The sequence below is a fragment of the Colobus angolensis genome, unplaced genomic scaffold (genome assembly GCF_000951035.1).
Source record: "Colobus angolensis palliatus isolate OR3802 unplaced genomic scaffold, Cang.pa_1.0 Scaffold214, whole genome shotgun sequence".
Taxonomy (NCBI): Eukaryota; Metazoa; Chordata; class Mammalia; order Primates; family Cercopithecidae; genus Colobus; species Colobus angolensis.
Window position 1 is genome coordinate 4687232 of NW_012115311.1, and position 20966 is coordinate 4708197.

The 20966-nt window shown below is 36.9% G+C and overlaps 1 pseudogene; it reads left to right on the plus strand.

Moving 5' to 3' along the window:
* Positions 1-2015: 2015 nt before the first annotated feature.
* LOC105512532 lies at positions 2016-2411 on the plus strand (annotated as a pseudogene).
* Positions 2412-20966: the final 18555 nt, after the last annotated feature.

A 20966-nucleotide genomic window follows, 5' to 3' on the forward strand; every position in this document is an offset into this window, starting at 1 on the left:
CTGACTCCTACAATCCTTATGTGCAACATATGCTTTAATATGCTTACATACAAGCAAAGCAAATAACAACAATAATATGAAAAAAGACAGAGAGGAATTAGAATTATTTTGTTATTAGGTACCTGCACTACCTGTGAGAATGTGAGCACCACTATTACAAGGTGTAATACTCATATGCTCGTAGTATAGTGTTATTTGAAAGTAGACTTGGATTAGTTGTGAATTTATATTGCAAAATCTAGGGGAACCAATAAATATATACATATATATACAATTTTTTTTTGAGATGGAGTTTTGCTCTTGTTGCCAAGGCTGGAGTGCAATGGCACGATCTTGGCTCACCGCAACCTCTGCTGCCAGGGTTCAAGCAATTCTCCTGCCTCAGCCTCTCGTGTAGCTGGGATTACAGGCATGTGCCACCATGCCTGGCTAATTTTGTATTTTTAGTAGAGACAGGGTTTCTCCATGTTGGTCAGGCTGGTCTCAAACTCGCGACCTCAGGTGATCTGCCCGCCTCGGCCTCCCAAAGTGCTGGGATTACAGGTGTCAGCCACCGCACCTGACCAATATTATTTTTAAGTAGTAAAACTCATATACTAAAAAAAGGAGAGAAAAAAGATCATATAAAGTACTCAAAACTTGAAAATACAGAAAAAGATTAGAAGACAAAAATAGGAACAAAGAACTGGAGCAATAAATAGAAAACAGTAACAGATATAGTAGATATTAATCTAATTATATCAGTAATCACTTTGAATGTCATTGCTCTAAACGTACGTATTAAAAGATGGGGATTGTCAGAGTGGATCAAAAAACAAGACAAAAATATATGTTGTCTACAAGAAACTGCCTTAAATATAAACACAAATATAGACTGAAAGTAAATGGATGGAAAAAGGCATACCATGCAAACACCAATCAAAAGAAAGCAGGAGTACCTCTGTTAATTTTAGACAGAACTGCAGAGCAAGGAAAGTTATCAGGGTTAAAGAGGGGCATTGCATAATGTAAAGGTGTCAATTCTTCTAGAAGACATAACGATCTTCAATATGTGTGCATCTAACAATAAAGTGTCAAAATCAATGAGCCAAAAATTGAGAGAGCTGAAAAGAAAAATTAATAAATCTATTATAGTTGAGACTTCAACACCCTTATTTTAGAAATGGACAGATCCAGTAGGCAGAATACTGGTAAGGATATAGTTGAACTCAACACCACCATCAATCAACTGGATAAAAATGGACTTTTAGAGACTACTTCAAGCAACAGCAGAATATATATACTTCTCAAGCTCATATAAAACATTCACAAAGATAGAACAAATTTTAGTCCACAAAACAAACTTTAGCAAATTTAAAAGAATATAAATAATACTATGTCTGCTCTCAGACCACAATGGAATTGAACTAGAAATCAATAACAGTAAGATAGCTGAAAAGTCCCAGAATATGTGTAGGTTAAACAACACACTTCTAAATTACACATAAGTCAAAACAGAAATCTCAAAACAAATTTTAAAATATTTGGCACTAGAAGAAAACACAACTTATCAAAATTTGTGGGATGCTGCAAAAGCAGAGCTGAGAGAGAAATGTATATCACTGAATCCATATATTAGAAAAGAAGAAAAATCTAAAAGCAGTCATCTAAGCCTCCACCCTGGGAAACTAGAAAATTTAAATTAAAACAGCAAGTGCAAGAAAAGAAATAACAAAAATTAGAGTAGAAATAAATGAAATTTAGAACAAGAAATCAATAGAAAAACATCAACAAAATCTAAAGCTGATTATTTAAAATTATCAATAAAATCAATAAAGTTCTAGCCACCATAACTAAGAAAAAAGAAAGGATACATTACTAATATCCTAAATGAATGAAGGAACATCACCACATATTCTGTGAACATTAAAAGGATGATCAAAATATACTATAGATCTTTACCTGCCACAGCTAAATTGTGCAGAGGTGGAGGCTCAGGTGCATTTAATATTTGGCTTCATCCATAACCCACCACCATGATCGAGGAAGGCATTGCTGCTAAAGGTATAATGGACATTAATACTGCTTTACAAAAAGTGCTGAAGACTGTCCTCATCCACAGGAGCCCAGTACATGGAATTCACAGAGCTGCCAAAGCCTTAAACAAGCACCAAGTCCATCTTTGTGTGCTTGCATCCAAGTGCAATGAGCCTATGTATGTCAAGTTGGTGAACGTCCTTTCTGCTAAACACCAAATGAACATAATTAAAGTTAATGACAAGAAACTAAGAATATGGGTTGTCCTCTGCATAACTGACAAAGAGAGAAAACTTTTTAAAGTGATTGGTTGCAGTTCTGTAGTAGTTAAGGACTATGGTAAAGAAGCTCAGGCCAAGGATGACACTGAAGACTACTTCGGATGCAAGAAATGAACAAAGAAAGCTTTGGCTCACAGTTAACAAAAATATTATGAACAATTCTATGCCCACAAAATTCATAACTTAGGTAAAATGCAGCAATTTCTTGAAAGATACAATCTTCCAAAACTCACATAAAAAGAAATAGATAATCTGAATAAGTCTATATCTATTAAAGAAATTAAAACAATAATTAATAATCTTTCTAAACAGAAACTAGTAGGACTAGATGGTCTATTGCTAAAATATACCAAACTTTTAAGGCAAATATAATCTCTTTTCAGAAGATAGAAGCAGAGGAATTTCTTCCTAACTCATTCTATGTGATCAGCATTATCCTAACACTGAAACCAACAACAGTACAAGAAAAGAAAACTATAGACCAATATCTCACGTGAACTTAGGTGCAAAAGTCCTCAGCAGAATTTCAGCAAATAGTATCCAACAATGCATACAAAGAATTATATACTATAACCAAGTGGAATTTATCCCAGGTATGCAAGGCTGGTTCAACAATCAAAAATAAATTAATGTAATCCCTTACTTCACAAACTAAAGAATAAAAATCACATACCTATATCAATAGAGGCAAAAAGAAGCATTTGAAAAAGATCCAACATCCATTCATGATATAAATTTTCTATAAACTAGTGTAGACAGGAACTTTCTCAACTTGATAAAGAACGTCTAGAAAAATCTACAGCTAATATGATGCTTAATGCTGAGAAATTAAAATCTTTCTCACAAAAGATCAGGAACAAGGCAAAAATGGACCTTCTCATCACTGCTGTTCAACATTATATTGGAAGTCCTGGCTAATGCAATAAAACATAAAAGGGAAATAAAAGGTATACAAATGGAAAAGGAAGAAAAAAACTGTCTTTGTTCACAAATGACATAATCATAATAATCTATGTAGAAAATCTGAATGAATCAATGAAAATCTCCTGGAACTAATATGATATAATAACAAACTTGCAAGATGTAAAATTAATATACAAGAGTCAGTTGCTCTTCTATATACCAGCAATGAGCAAGTGGAATTTGAAATTGAAAGTACAATACCATTTACATTAGCACTCCAAAAATGAAATATTTATGCATAAATATAACCAAATGTTTATAAGATCGATATGAGGAAACCTATAAAACTGATGAAAAAAAGAAGAAGAAATAAAGAGAGAGCTATTCCATGCTCATGGATAGGAAGACTCACTATTGTCAAGATGTCAGGTAATCCCAATCAAAATCTCAGCAAGTTATTTTGTGGATATTGACAACATGATTCTAAAGTTTATACGAAGAAGCAAAGACCCAAATAGCTAACACATTATTGAAGGAGAAGAACAAAGTTGAAGGTCTGACACTACCTAACTTCAAGATTCACTATAAAGTGACAATAATCAAAATGGTGTGGTAATGGCAGAAGAATAGACAAATAAATCAATGGAACAGAATCAACAGCCCAGAAATAGACCCTCATAAATACAGTCAACTGATCTTTTACAAAGGAGCAAAGACAATAAAATGCAACAAAGATAGTCTTTTCCACAAATGATGCTGAAACAACTGGATAGCCACATGCTAAACAAATAAATAAATAAAGGCACAGATATTACATCCTTCACAAATTAACTCAAAATCAATTATAGACCTAACTGTAAATTACAAAACTATGAAACTTCTAGAAAATAACAGGAGAGATCAGTATGACCTTGGGTCTAGATACAACACCAAAGGCATGGTCCATGAAAGAAAGAATTGATAAACTGGACTTCATTACAATTAAATTTTTCTACTTTGTAAAAGATAATGTCAACGGAATGAGAAGACAAGCCACAGATTGGGAGAAAATATTTCCAAAAGATGCATCTGATAAAGGACTGTTATCCAAAATATGCAAATAACTCTTAAAACTTAAAAATTCGAAAACAAACCTGATTTTAAAATTGGCCAAAGATTTTGACACCTCACCAAAAAAAAAGATATACAGATGGCAAATCAGCATATAAAAAAGATGCTCTACACTATCAAGGAAATGCAGATTGAAACAACTATGGGATATCAATACACACCTATTAGAATAACCAAAATCAACACTGACAACATCAAATGCTGATGAGGATGTGGATCAGCAGGAAATCTCATCCATTGCTGGTGGGAATGCAGAATGATACAGCCACTTTGAAAGATAGTTTGGTGTTTTCTTTCTTTCATTTTTTTTTTTTTAATTTTTTGGAGACAGAGTCTCGCTCTGTCACCCAGGCTAGAGTGCAGTGCAATCTCAGCTCACTGCAATTTCTGCCTCCTGGGTTCAAGCAATTCTCCTGCCTCAGCCTCCCGAGTATCTGGGACTACAGATGCACACCGCCACGCACATCTAATTTTTTTGTATTTTAGTAGAGACTGGGTTTCACCATGTTGTCCAGGCTGGTCTCAAACTCCTGAGCTCAGGCAATCTGCCTGCCTCTGCCTCTCCAAGTGCTGGGATTACAGGCGTAAGCTGCTGTGACCAGCCAGTGTTTTCTTACAAAACTGAACATACTCTTAATTATACAAAACAGCAATTGAACTCTTTGGTGTTTATCCAAAAAAGTTAAACACTTTTGCCCACACAAAAACCAGAACATGGATGTTTATAGTAACATTATTCATTACTGCCAAAACTTATAAGCAACCAAGATATTTTTCAGTAGGTGGATAAACTGTGGTACATCTAGACAATGGAATAGTACTGAGCACTAAAAAGAAATGACCTATCAAGCCATGAAAAAACATAGAGGAATCTTAAATGCATATTACTAAGTGAAAGTAGCTAATCTGAAAAGGCTATATATTGTGTGATTCCAAATATATAACATTATGGAAAAGGTAAAACTATGAAAACAGTGAAAAATTAGTGGTAGTCAGTGATTAAGAGAGAGGGAGAGATGAATAGGCAGAGCACAGAGGAGTTTTAGGGCAAGGAAACTACTCTATGTGATACTATATTGGTAGATACATGTCATTATACATTTATCCAAATCCATAGAAAGTACAATATTAAGAATGAACCCTAATGTAAGCTATGCACGGTGGGTGATGATGCCTCAATGTAAGTTCATTGGTTGTAACAAATGTACCAGTCTGGTGGGGGATAATGATGATGGGGAAGGCTTTGCACGTGCAGGGGAAGGGAGTACATGGAAAATCTTTGCACCTTCCTCTCAGTTTTGCTGTGAACCTAAAACCACTCTCTAAAAAACAGTCATTTTAAAAAGTATATTAAAAATAAAATCCATAAATCTAATAAAGAGAAGTAAGTATATCTAGTTTTTAAGGAGCTATAGCTACCAGTTACAGCCTTTACTCAGTATTCAAATATTCTTCATAGAAAACAGGTAAGTAAGTTGTTGGAATGTGAATAACTACACTAAAGAATGTATTCTGCCCAAATGTCCATCAGTGACAGACTGGATTAAGAAAATGTGGCACATATACACCATGGATTACTATGCAGCCATAAAAAAGGATGAGTTCCTGTCCTTTGTAGGGACATGGATGCAGCTGGAAACCATCATTCTCAGCAAACTATTGCAAGAACAGAAAACCAAACACCGCATGTTCTCACTCATAGGTGGGAACTGAACAATGAGATCACTCGGACTCTGGAAGGGGAACATCACACACCGGGGCCTATTATGGGAAGGGGGGAGGGAGGAGGGATGGCACTGGGAGTTATACCTGATGTAAATGATGAGTTGATGGGTGCTGATGAGTTGATGGGTGCAGCACACCTACATGGCACAAGTATACATATGTAACAAACCTGCACGTTGTGTACATGTACCCTAGAACTTAAAGTATAATAAAAAAAAAAGAGCAAAGAGAAATTGAAAAAAAAAACCAAAAAAAAAGAATGTATTCTGTATTCCCATGTATGTTAAAGTCAAATGTCTTATTGATTAACATAGTTAATAAATTTGGCGACTCTCTTTGTCTGCTCTGTTCATACCAGGTGATGACAGATTTGATTTTGAATGTATTTAGTGAGCCATTTTAGATTCTAAGGAGATAGAGTTAACAAAATTTAAGAAAAGTTGATTAAAAAATGCAATGCATTCCTATGTGTTTTATATGTCTGGGAAACTTCTAAACATATATATGGTTTAAGTAGTTGTTTTAAAAATCATATTCAAGTTCATTAGTCACATCAACTGACAATTATTATAACTGAAATGGTACATAGAAATGTCAGGTCTTTCAGTAACCATAACTGATCAAAAATATGTTGTTTCCTTCTGTACTGAATAAGGAATCAGCACACATACACACAAAATACGAAAACTGGACAAAAAATATTAATTTTTCTTTATCAGAGTCTTAAGGAAATTCAAGACTTTTAATCACCTTTTTTCATTCTCATATTTTTCCCTAAAATACTAGCCAATTACAGTCAATGACCACTAAAAATCAAACCTGATATAGGATTCAATAGCATAGGTCTGTCCTATTTCTTAAGTCTCCTGTTGTAAAAATCAAATTCTTGCTACAATTTTTTATCCAGACTTTAAAGAATTATGTGTTTCTCCCACTGCAGGCATAAATGTCAGCTGGGTCTTCCTCCATGTGTGTTCATTTTAGATCAATGACTTAGTTCCACAACACTTTTATTCTCTCGGAGTAAGCACAATTCTCAAACGTTATGTAATCTACTAAATATTCTATAAAAGGTCACGCAGCACTGACGTGGGTAGCCAAGTTCTACAAAAAAAAAAAAAAGGATAGAAAATGAGATGATGGAGAGAGAATTTGTCCCCTCTCTCAACTTGGAAACACTAGATACTATGGATGCTAGGGGCCACGCCCAGCCACTTGCAATTTGAAAATAACTTGCAACAATAGAATAGTAGTAGACAGAGAAAATACATTTCTGTGGCTCAGAATTCACTTATTATCATCTACCTTTTGACTCCTCTATTGCTGAGAGGCGGGAGCAATGTATAAATATGTATGCATACATGAAACTGAGCACTATCATGTTCAATTACACTTTTAACAGTAAGTGATTTCTTTTCTTTTTTTTTTTTTTTCTAAGACGGAGTCTCGCTCTGTCGCCCGGGCTGGAGTGCAGTGGCCCGATCTCAGCTCACTGCAAGCTCCGCCTCCCGGGTTTACGCCATTCTCCTGCCTCAGCCTCCCGAGTAGCTGGGACTACAGGCGCCTGCCACCTCGCCCGGCTAGTTTTTTTGTATTTTTTAGTAGAGACGGGGTTTCGTCGTGTTAGCCAGGATGGTCTCGATCTCCTGACCTCGTGATCCGCCCGTCTCGGCCTCCCAAAGTGCTGAGATTACAGGCTTGAGCCACCGCACCCGGCCAACAGTAAGTGATTTCTATATACAGCAAATAAAGAGGAGGTGAGTAATTCTTATCAGTACAGTTCATCTCAATTCATATCTTCCATCTATGTAAACCCACCCTTCTAGATGGAAGTCTGAAGCACATCAGGACCCTCTTTTCATCCAGAGCTATGGTTGTGGGTACCAGATAAAATACACCTTCAACAATTGTAAACTACTCAGCAAATTATTAAATTATTGTAATCTCAGCCCCTTCTCTGCACTTGGTACTCTCTGCCCCTGTTTCCTTCCTATTCCCTCTTACCTAGATTTTCCATTTGGAGTGATGACTTAGGTGGTTATCTACCTGGCTTGGGATTCACTCCTGCCCCCTAGATTCAGCTTCTATTTTTTTTTATTTATTTATTTTTTTTTTATGAGATGGAGTCTGGCTCTGTCACCCACGCTGGAGTGCAGTGGCACAATCTCGGCACGCTGCAACCTCCGCCTCCCAAGTTCAAGCCATTCTCCTGTCTCAGCCTCCACAGTAGCTGGGACTACAGGCCACGCCACCAAGCCAGACTAATTTTTTTTTTTTTTTTTTTTTTGAGACAGAGTCTCGCTCTGTGGGCCGGGCTGGAATGCAGCATTGCCATCTCAGCTCACTGCAACCTCCACCTCCCGGGTTCATTTTCCTGCCTCAGACTCCTGAGTAGCTGGGATTAGAGGCACCCACCACCACACCCAGCTAATTTTTGTGTTTTTATTGGAGACGGGGTTTCGCCATCTTGGCCGGACTGGTCTCGAACTCCTGACCTCAAGTGATCCACCCACCTCGGCCTCCCAAAGTGCTGGGATTACAGGCATGAGCCACCACACCCAGCCTAATTTCTGTATTTTTAGTAGAGACTGGGTTTCACCATATTGGTCAGGCTGGTCTCAAACTCCTGACCTCAGGTGATTCACCCGCCTCAACCTCCCGAAGTGCTAGGATTACAGGTGTGAGCCACCACGCCTGGCAGATTCAGCCTCTTAGACCATGGTTCTTGACTTCAAGAGTCCCTGTAATCCCTGTAACCACATCAGCCCCAGTTCTTGCGACTCTGCCCCACAACCCAAGTCTCATGCAGAGTTTCTGTATGTTACTGGACAAAGCGCAGGGTTCAAGGAAGTAGAAGCATTCCCTTTCCTCAGGTCAAAAGCACCATCAATCTAATAATAATGAAAACGGAGGGAGATTTATGTATAACTTTCAACTCCCTCAGCTGTGTACTTTCAGAAATGTAAGCAAGCAAAGAGAACAAAGGCAGCATTGAATGAAGGAAATACAGTAGCACACTCATTAAACTCAAATACAGTAGTACAATCATTAAACTCTCGATTTAGCCAGGGTAACCCCACATGGGTCCCTTCATAGAAAATATTCAAGCATTCATCTTTTTAATTAAACTTTTAAAATCCATGTAAAGAGATGAGTTAAAATTAAAGATTTTAGATTACAATTGAAGTAATAACATAGAGTACAGTAAACTAAAACAATAACAATGTAACAGCTCTAAAAAGAGTTGGATTGGAAACCTCTTATATAAATCACACCCAGACCTCCAAGGGAGATTTTAAACATAGATTCCTCAATCCCATCCCAAACCCACTGAAACAGAGCCTTTATGGGTACAGATAAGAAGTGTAAGTTTTAGGCCAGGCACAGCGGCTCACGCCTGTAATCCCAGCACTTTGGAAGGCTAAGGCGGGTGGATCATTTGAGGTAGGAGTTTGAGACCAGTCTGGCCAACATAGTGAAACCCCGTCTCTACTAAAAGTACAAAAATTATCTGGGCATGGTGCCACACGCCTGTCATCCCAGGTGTTAGGGAGGGTGAGACAGAAGAATCACTTGAGTCTGGCAGGCGGAGGTTGCAGTGAGCCGAGATCGTGCCACTGCACTCCAGCCTGGGCAACAGAGTGAGGCTCCGTCTCAAAAAAAAAAAAAAAAAATGTTTTTAATAAGTGATGCTAGGGTGCTAGCAGTCCCAGAACAAGCCTTTGTCAATCCGTACTCTAGACAGTGATCTTTCGGTTTTTCATTTTATGTTGCGTCACTTCTTTCAAAGTCACCGTAACAAGCAATTAAAATGCCAATTCCAATAAAATAAGTAGAAATCAATACAAAAAACCTCATGTGATTCTGTCCATTTTTTTTAACTCTTATTGATCAAGATGTTTTTGCTGTCCAGTTCCCATTTTACAACTTCAGTGTATTGTAGTAGTTAAGGATATAGATTTAGGAGACCTGTGGCCTCGTTCCAATCCAGGCTCAGTCACATGTTAACTCCATGATCCTGTGAAATTTTCTCTATGCCTCATTCTCCTCATCTGAGAAAGCAGATAATATTAGTACCTATTTTATAATGTTACTGTCAAGATTCAATTACTAAATATATACATAAATTGCTATCAACAATTCCTAGCATATAGAAAGCATTCAATAATCTGAGTTATAATTAATATTTTCATTATAGCATTGGATCAGGTATTCAAAGTTGGGGAGATACTAGGTTTAGTAAAAAGAAAGATTTAATTAAAAGAAAATAAGGCTATAGAATATTTTCTTTCAAGAAAATAAGGCTATAAAATATCGTAAATTACTATTTCTTTTCACAGATACCAAAATATCCTTCTAGTTTGAGTTTATTACAAACATAAATGTTCACATGCAAAAATACTGAATGATGAAGTATAGCATACATAAAAATATGCCTTATGTGTGCATATGTAAATATATCTGTAAACACACACACACACACACACACACATGCTTCCAAGACCTATAAAACTGAGCATAGGTTTTTAAAGTCAAGAGAGATTTCAATGAATTTATTTTCATTTTTAATTGTTTCAGTCTAGAAAGTCAAAATTTCTCAAAAGAAATTTTTGCTCCAATAAATATGCCCCATGAGAACTGAATGATAAATGCATTTCATACTGCAGAAGATTTTCTTTCCGAAAACCCAGTTATCAACCACTTAAATAAATTCCTACAAGGAAGAAGAAACACCAGGCACATGGTCAAGTTCTGTGTTTCTCGTTTGTCATTTAATTGCTCTGTACTTGTATCTGGCTTTACCACAGGAAAGTCTGATGCATGGAATTTTTCCAAAGCTGAGAATAATAGACTCTACTCTTTCAGATTTATCCTATACATCATCATTTTCTAGGGGAAGAAATGTGCAAAAGTGCTTTGTGGCAAAATATATGGAAAGAAGGAAAAAAAATGGTAAAAAGAAAACATTCTCCAAAGGAAACAAAAGTGACTGGAGTGAAACCCTCTGTCCGGTAAATTTAACTTTACTTAAAACCCGTGTGTTACCTATTATTTATCATTTTTCAGGGTCTAAAAGTGAATGGGTCTAAAAGAAAACTGTTAAGTAGGAATACTTTAAATTTATGTACACATGTCAAAAACTTCTTAGGTTGAGATTTGAGGAAACTTACTCCTTCCACACCTCCAAAAAAATGCAGGCTACCTGCCAGACTTTTAGATTTTACAGAAATTTTGTGTTATTCTCCTGTAGCCCTTTAGGAATATATAAGTTTTTAAACTGAAGGCATTGAATGACAGAAATCATTTCATCTTAGAGCTGAAAAGTAAGTGGGAAGCCCTAAAGGGGGCTTGTTTCTCACTCCCCCAAAAATTAATGTGGAATCTTGATATCTTCTTATTTAAATATACTTCAAGAAACCCTATTATGCTAAAGTTCCTCCCCGGATTTCTAAATAGCTTCTTCTTCCTCAAAACTAAAGGGCAAGTGGATACCTCCCAAGGTAGTCCAAGTGTCTTGATGAAGGACCTTGTTGAAGAAAGGTGAACTGTCAAGACAGAATTCCACTGTAATAGACTGAAGAAATATCAAATGTGACAGGTTCTGAAAAGACATTACATTATTTTAGTCATAAGTGGCACTGTCTATGCCAGGGACTTGGTAGAGTGTGGAGGTCAGGGAGGAAACAGGTGTCTAAGAAGAACCTACTAATGTATCACACTAAGGAGAGAGTGTTTGGACTCCTGCTGATACAGGAGTTAAAAAGAAATTATTTAGGCAGAGTGGGAGTAAGGAAGTCCTTGGTAAGGTTTCCCTTTTAATAAAAGCAGCCCAAAATAATTTCTTTTCTAGCAAAAACTTGGCTGCAAAATCGAGCTGCAAACATACAAAAGCAAGCTGGAAGCTTGCACAGGTGAATGCCAGCATCTGTGACAAGAGGAAAAGAGGCTACTTGCGGACTAGGCATGTTCAAAATGGCGGCTTTATATTCCCTTTTTCTTGCCTATCACGTGTCCAGTGGGGAGCAGACAACGTGCCCTCCAGCCAGGCAAAGACTATTTGCATAATAAGAAGAGGGTGGGGTGGTCAGCTTCCCCACCCACTATGTAAACATCACACTTGGCCCAACCAATCTTTGGGCCCTATGTAAATCAGACACAGCCACCCCAAGCCTGTCTGTAAAACCCTGTGCACTCCACCACCGGTCAGAAGTCCCACTGGGAGGTCAGAAGTCCCACTGGGAGGCCCGTCTCTCTCACAGGAAAGACAGCTGTTCTCCTTTCTCTTTCTTTTGCCTATTAAACCTCTGCTTTGTTTGTTTGTTTGTTTGTTTGTTTGAGACGGAGTCTCACTCTGTCTTCAGGCTGGAGTGCAGTGGTGTGATCTCGGCTCACTGCAACCTCTGCCTCCCAGGTTCAAGCGATTCCCCTGTCTCAGCCTCCTGAGTAGCTGGGACTACAGGCAGGTGCCCCCACACCCGTCTAATTTTTTTTTTTTTTTTCAGTAGAGACAGGGTTTCACCATGTTGGCCAAGATGGTCTCGATTTCCTGACCTCATGATCCATCCTCCTCAGCCTCCCAAACAGCTGGGATTACAGGCATCCTGAGCCACTGCACCCTGCCTAAACCTCTCTGGTCTTATCCTCACTCCACATGTGTCCCTGTCCTTGATTTCCTTGGCACGAGGCAGTGAACCTCAGGTATTATGCCAGACAGCTACGCCATTTCACCGCCACAAAGAAAGGCTTAATGGTCAGCCAGTGCAAACCAAAGAAGAAAGAGTTCCAGCAAAATAACAGGTGTTAGCCTTTTCCCCCTAATCTCCATCCTCTTCTCCTACACCCGGGACAAACCAGATGAGGGAGTGGGAGGAAGAAGAGGCACATGAATAAACCTTTTACTGCCTGTTCTTGAGCCACAGATCTGAGTGAGCAAGAGTGGGAGCTGGAGCCTTGTCGAGAGAGGAAGCATCTTTGAATTAGGTATGACATTAAAAGCTCCGTGTAGTCTGCTGGACTTCCAGTATACTACCTGAAAATAAAATTCTCAGAACTGAAAGATACTAAAAGGTTCTGGGATCTTCCCAAGCTGCCATTCTAGGGGAGGGAAGAGAGAGTGGTAGACCATTTTGGTATCAGCTGAGGGTGAGGGGGGTGAGCGAGGTGAGGGAGATGAGGGAGTCCTTTTCTACTGACAACACTGGGTCCAGGCCATTCAATAAACAGATTACATTTAGAATAAACCTGCATTCACTGAGGGAAACTAGGTTTCTCTCATCTCTGGAACTTTAAGAACTCAAATCAAAGAGCTTTGATATTTTTATTTAGTCTATTATGTAGATATCTTTTTAGATAAATAGGTAATAGCTTGTTATAGCTTTCTGTTATCTGTCTTCTCTGTTTTTAAATACAAATTCAAGTCTAAAGCACTGAGATTATCTGCTCCCTTCTACATCAGCTATATTTGGAGGTGGGACAGAAAAAGAAATTACAAGCTCATTTTTTTAACGACAGGAAGCAGCAAGTATTCAAACTATTGGCTTTAGAATGTCTTTTGTAATCCTTTAATTCACAGTAAACAAATATTTTGTTTTCACTGTTATCCAGAAGAAAATACAGCTCGGCCAAAAACAAATTTTGTTAATAAAATTTATGTATAATAAGATTACATATATTTTTTATAACTTTGAACTGAATTTTTAGTTTTTATCTACCACAGCCAAAGGAAAAAATTATTTTCTACATTAACATTGGACTGTGTCTCACCATGTATTGTCAAGGGGTTGAAATCTACCGTCTATATACTCAGACATGCAGAAATATGATTTTCTGTGTTTTAAATTACTTACCTCATCTTGGCTCTGAAGTTCGCCAACTAAATGTATCCTAGTGGCTTTATTTGGAAATAGTCTACTTAGAGTAATTGCTCATTTCCAGATTTTCACTTTCTCTCCAACTCCTTCTTCCCAACATGGCCTCTGGGTACAAGATAAACCTAAATTTCCAATTAGCAAAGGGCAGGAAGTGTCTGGCCCTAATGATTTCCTCTGGTTGTGGTGACTCATCCCATTTGGTTAGAGCATTGACCTCTTTTCTCACTGCATCTGCAGATGCTGATGCTGTAGCAGATATGTCTGCCTGGTCACTGCATAACCTAACATAGTGTCCACAGAGATGTGACTTCTCCTACTTGGTCTATTTAGAGTTAGGCTCATATGTGCTGCTGGTCATCATGAAATACGCTTTGCCTCTAGCCCTGAAATGCCTCCACACACCGTGGCTTCTTTATACCAACCTCAGTCTTCTTATGAACCAACGATTCTCTCAACAGTTTTTTTCCCCATCCTCAACCTCTACTGCATAGTCAAGTTTCCTTGTTATAAGCAATAGAAACTCATTCTACCTAAATAAGGTGAGGGTGGTGGATTTGAGAATTATAACAAGATTTTGTGTGTGGCTTGAAGAAACAACAAGAAGGCTATGGAACCAGACCTGAGTCCAAGCTTCCAGAAACATAATCCAAAACTATGCATAGGAAGTCCCCTTCTGAGGAGAATGGAGTAGGTGGTACCAGTTCCATTGCAGTAGGTCCCACTGCAGCAGGTAGGAGTTTGCTGACAATCAGAGCAGGCTGAGAATCCAGTTGCAATTAGGTAGAAGGATTCTACTGAGAAAAGGGTATCAGTGGAACCTTTGAAGTTCATGTGGACTGGAATGATGTGTTAGAAACTAGAATAACTCAAAACTCGTGATATGATTTTTCCCTAAGGGGTATTTTTCAGTTCTGGAGTAGCACAAGAGCCTGGTGTTCTAGGCTGGAAACAAAGCTTCCCACAGTCTCATGGTACCGAGAAGACAAGTCCACTAGAAAGAGGGAGCCATGGCCGGGCGCGGTGGCTCAAGCCTGTAATCCCAGCACTTTGGGAGGCCGAGACGGGCGGATCACGAGGTCAGGAGATCGAGACCATCCTGGCGGTGAAACCCCGTCTCTACTAAAAAATACAAAAAACTAGCCGGGCAAGGTGGTGGCGCCTGTAGTCCCAGCTACCCGGGAGGCTGAGGCAGGAGAATGGCGCGAACCCGGGAGACGGAGCTTGCAGTGAGCTGAGATCCGGCCACAGCACTCCAGCCTGGGTGACAGAGCGAGACTCCGTCTCAAAAAAAAAAAAAAGAAAGAGGGAGCCTGCTTCCAACACTCCATTGGTTTTCCCCTCAATACCTTTGCCTGATTTTGAAGCAATTGGGAATGAATTACACCCAGAAAACCTGAAAGGTAGAACTGAATCTCCCAGGTTTTCAGGACTGAAAAGATGCAGACTTGCCAGGCTATCAATCACAAACCTGGGAGGGAAACATCCCAAGGAACAGAGTCAAACCACAAGTTGGCTGAGTCTTCCTAAAATTGCAACCCAAAACCAACCCAGATGAATAGTGGATTGGATCGAGATAATCAGTTCCTCCCATTATCCACCTAATAAAGTGAAGAAAGAATCATCTCCGGCAGAATAATATCATCAAATGGACTTTCTGGATTTGAAAAATATACCATCTGAAATTAAGAACTGAGCAGAAGCGCTTAACAGAAAATTAAACACAGTAAAAAGATTAATACATTCAAAGACAGGTTAATAGAAAATATGCAGCTTGAAGCATGGCAGGGTGCAGGGGGAGAGAAACAGAGAGAGAGAGCATAAGACAAGTGAAACACGGTCAAAAGTTAACATATGTGTAAACTAAAATCAAGAAGGAGTGGAAAGAAATAAATTCAGGCAGAAGCTGTATTTGAAGAGATAATAGCCAAGACTTTTTCCAAAGCCAATAAATAACAGCAACACAGAAATTCAAGAAGCTCAGCAAGCCTGTGGCACGATAAGTACAAAGAAAAACAAGCCAAACCAATGATAGCCAAATTGCTGAAAACCTAAGACAGATAAACATCTTTAAAGCAATCAGAGAAAAAAAAAAAGACACCGTATCTCCAGAGGAGCAATGGTAAGACTAGCAGCTAATTTTTCAATGCCACTAATGAATCCTGAAGATAATGAAATGGCATCATTAATGCTGAAAGAAAATATGCTAACCTCGAACTTATTATTCAGCAGAATGATCCTTCAAAAGAAAGCAAAATTAAGCTAAGAGAATTTGTCACCAAAAGACCCACACTAAAAGATATACTATTATGATACTATTATGGGATTCAGAAATGTCAAAGAACTTTTTTTTTCCTCAATCCTGGAGTTTGCTAGGAAATCATTCCATTTTTGGAATGTATGTTACCAAAGCAGAATCTGAGGTTGACTTTGCTCTCAAAAAGTCCATGGGTTCTTTCTAGAGGGCAGAAAAACAAAAAGAATCACACAAGCCAGTTCCCCATTTGGGATCACAAGCATGACTTTCCACAGACAAAAATATTGAGTAATGTCTACTTTTCTTTCATTTTGATAAAATGACCGCAATGAATTTTGTGCTTTGTACATTAGGCACTCAATGAATAATACAGAAGTATGTATTAATCTCTTGGTTTTTAGTCTGGGGCACTGAAAGCAGAAATTAAAGAAATGTCAATATCTATCTTAAATATAGCTTTTTGGAGTTTACAAAGAATTTTTACATATATCATATTATTTAATGCTTATAAACATCTAAATAAATTGTTAATAGTATTCAAATTTTATATCCAAAAACACTGAGTCTCCAGTGACTTAAGCAACATATTGAGTTAAGAAGTATATCTTAATTAGGTTGGAGAAAATTTGGGGAAGAATAAAGTAAAGCTAAGTCTCAAAGAGATTACCAAAGTCCAAACCCAGATTTCTTTAAAAAAATTCTCAACTCTTCTACTATCTAAAACAAGCAAACATCAGAAACAACAAATATATATGTGTGTGTATGTCATACGTATGTTATCTCTACATATTTATTTTTATACATAATAAATTTAAATATATTTTATCACCATATATTTAATAAGTGTGCTCTTTCAAGTAGAGAATAATGATAAAAATAAAACCATCAGAATTAGTTTCTAACTGTCTAGTAATATAAGGCCTTTAGAGTTATGTTAACAATGAGCTTAACATCACAGACACATTTTAGCTAAAGTACCTAAATCAGTTTTTCCTTAATTTTCAATTTTGAAATGTTTTAAACATGAAAAGTACTGTAACAGACATCTGTGCACACACAATCAAGTTTAAGCAGATATGAACATTTTTCGTATTTCTTCCATTTCTTCTATGTTTATTTTTAAAGAATAAATACATATTTCCCCCATGATTCCCCTCCTTCCCTCCCCTAAACTAGCCACTATTCTGAAATTGGAGTGTTATTAACTGTATATAAATGTATCTATGAACAACTTATACTATTGTTTGGGATGTTTTAAAATTTTTAAATGTTTTAAATATATATAACATATATATATATATATGTTTATAATGTGTTGTACCAAACTTTTGCAACTTGCTTAAAAATGAAACAATATTTTAGGGTATTTATCCATGCTGAATGTATGTAAACTGATTGAATTTGTTTTATTTTATGTAAAATTTTCCATTGCGAAGATGAACCATAGTTTATCAGTTCGTAGACTAATGGATCGCTAGATGCTTTCCATTTATTACTATTACAAAAGTGCCTACCATGAACATTCTTGTGCATGTCTCCTTCTGCAATATCCAGGACCCTCTAGGATAGATACAATTAGGGTAGATGCACTCGATGAAGGTAGGAAGTGTCCACCTTCAGTTTTATTAGATATTCATTAATGGCTCTCCAATTGTGTTATGACAATTTATGCTCTAATGGTAATGTTTCCTACAATGTTACAAAATTTAGAGATACTTGATGCTATATATTTGCTAATATGAAGGATATGAAAGATACTCTCATTGTTATAATTTTAATAGGCTTATTTGTTACTTGGGTTTTATCTTCTGAAAATTGCAGGTATACATTCTTTGCCCATTTTTCTGTTGGACTATTAGTCTTTTTCCTCTTGATATGTAGAAATTATTTACATAGTCCAGAAAGCAATTGGCTTTTATTTATACAGAGGTTTCTCCAGTTACAATGGGGTGATGTCAAGATAAACTTATTATAAAGTTGAAAACTTTTGAGTCAAACCATCATGAGTCAGAACTGTATTGTAAAAGTCTTCTCCCTGCTAAAGCATGTTATTTATTTAATTTGATGTCCTTACCAGGCCTGGACTGGTAAGGATACCTTTACCTTCACCACCAAACACTAAATACTACAACTTTCAGTGCAGCGAATTCTCCACCAGGAATACAATTTTTTTGCGGCTGTGAATGCCACCAGACTTGATGCCCATTCTGTATTGTGAATTTGACATTACAAGCACGTCTGCTGTCACTGTGATGAGAAGGATTCACTATTACTTCTTTTGGCTTTTCATCTCAAAGTCTTTCACAAGTCATTGTGATAGTAGAGCTACAAGGGAAAGTGAGTATATAGCTATCTCAGCTTTTATTAGAGAGATAGTCTCTATACCACTCAAAAAGAGAAACCTCTTTCAAGTAGAAAATGGTTCCAATGCTGTGTAGACTAAATGACAAATGTCTTCCTCATTGCTTTACTGGCATTAATACTCAAAAGCATCCATAAGCAATTTAAAACTGTTTCTAAAGCTGGGCTTGGTGGTTCATGCGTATAATCCCAGTGCTTTGGGAGGCCGAGGTGGAGTTCAAGACCAGCCTGGCCAACCTGGTGAAACCCCATCTCTACTAACAATATAAAAATTAGACGGGCATGGTTGCAGGTGCACCTTTAATCCCAGCTACTCGGGAGGCTGAGGCACAAGAATCGCTTGAACCCAGGTAGCAGAGATTGCAGGGAGCAGAGATCATGCCACTGCACTCCAGCCTAGGTGACAGGGAAACTCCATCTCAAAAAATAAAAATAAACTGTTTCTAGCCCTGCTTTCTTGTAGCTTTTGACCTAGAATCATTTTTCTTTTAATTAAAACAAAGGGAAATGAAATAACTTATCTATGGTTACGATGAATCTTCCAAAGAAAAGACATAGGGTTAGCTTTCATAGTCCACCAAAATGAGTTACAGATTACTCATGAATTTATAACCAAAGTAAATTTCTCAAAGTACACTGAGAACAAAACAAAGCACAGAGTTCCCATCCTTTCTACAAATAAAACACATTAATAGATTCCTTCTTAGAATTCACCACCTGCTAATCATATTTTTGCCTTTCAGACTCACAAAGTCCAATAAAGAAAATAGAATCTCTTTTTTAAAAAGAGGCTTTGGTTAAATATAAACCTACATTTAACTTTTGCTTTAATTTTTATTGGCTTTAAACTTGGAAAAATTCCTTAATCTCTCCAGTCTTCAGTTTTTCATATTAAAATAAGAATATAAATACTTCCTTTGCATGTTCTAAAGATTCAAGATTACATATATTTAAAAGTCTATTATGTAAGAATACTTTTTAAATGTAGTCAACATTAGGGAGACGAAATATTTTCAATGAAGTTTGGAAATCTACATTTTTTCCTTAGGGAATACAGGAAAATACAGAAGGTTAATAACTTCTGCCATGGAATTAAGAGGCTTAGGAACAAACACAAATAGGGAGGATTCTCTGCTTTCAGTGTTTTCACAGACAATATGGAACCAAGTGACAATCTTGTGGATTCAGTTTTTAGGGAGAGAAACTAAGACAAGAAAATAAATGACTTTCTTGATCTCTTTTAGATAGATAAGAAAGACTAGGACTTTTAAAATATTTCTTTCAGGTTCATAAGTAAACATATACAACAGATTTGGGCTTTATTTCAAATATTTATTCAACTATGTTCTAGAATCATCAGGATCTACTATCATAACCATATTTTCTTGAGGAAAAGTGGCCTACTTAAGAGTATTTTAAATATAAAATCAGCTTCCATGTATATGCCCACTCCACTGAGTACTTCCAACTGAAGACTGTTACACTTGAATCTCAACTATGAGATTAAAATATGCAGAAAACTCAAAATATTTAAGAATTGACTTTCATCAGCAAGTCATTATTTGTAAATGGGAACATAAGTGTGAAAACTGATATATCAATTTACATAACTGTATTATGTTTACTCAGATGCCAAAATACTATCTCTGATTTTCAGTTTAAGCATCAGGAAACAAGAGTACAGTGTATTTTTTCTGGGATAACGTTATGAATCATTTGATCAGTGGAAAATGGAAAGAAATTTTTCAAAAAACAAAAGTAAGGAAGTATGTAAACAAAATTTCAAAGTTCCTAAACTTGCTACATCCTATATTTGTACTGGTATATCATTTGTAAATTACGCTAGCAAGGAAACGAGGGGCAGTAGTTAAAGGACCTGAACAATTGTCTTGGTTTCTAACACTCTCTCTTTTAGACCTATATTGGGCAATATAGTCATATCCAAGAATTTTTTTAAAGTACCAGAAATAGGGCATTATTTTAAAAGATCAATTAAATTGTCTGTATTATTAAAAACCTATCAGCAAATATTTTTCATACATTGAAATTTCCCTAACATAGATAATATCCTGAATTTGGCTGTATAATAATAGCATGAGCATACGCTCATAAATTTCAGTAAATATTAGACAAAACCCCACAATATATAATTATAAATTGTGAGTGAGTTACAATAGAGTAACATAAAGGGTTTGGTAGTCTCTTTGTGAAGTAATAGTTAAACTAGACCTAAATTATTCGTATAATTTACCCAGTTTGAGGGATGGGGGGAATTTCACATAGAAATAACAATATATGCAAGGGCCCGAGGAGAAGAAAAAATTCAGCATATTTAAGAACCAGAAAAGCAGTTAGTATTGGCAGAAGCATATTGAATGTACTGAAATGAAGCCACCCTCACAGGTTCACAAGAATTCCAGACAGAAATGTAGTTATAATTAAGCA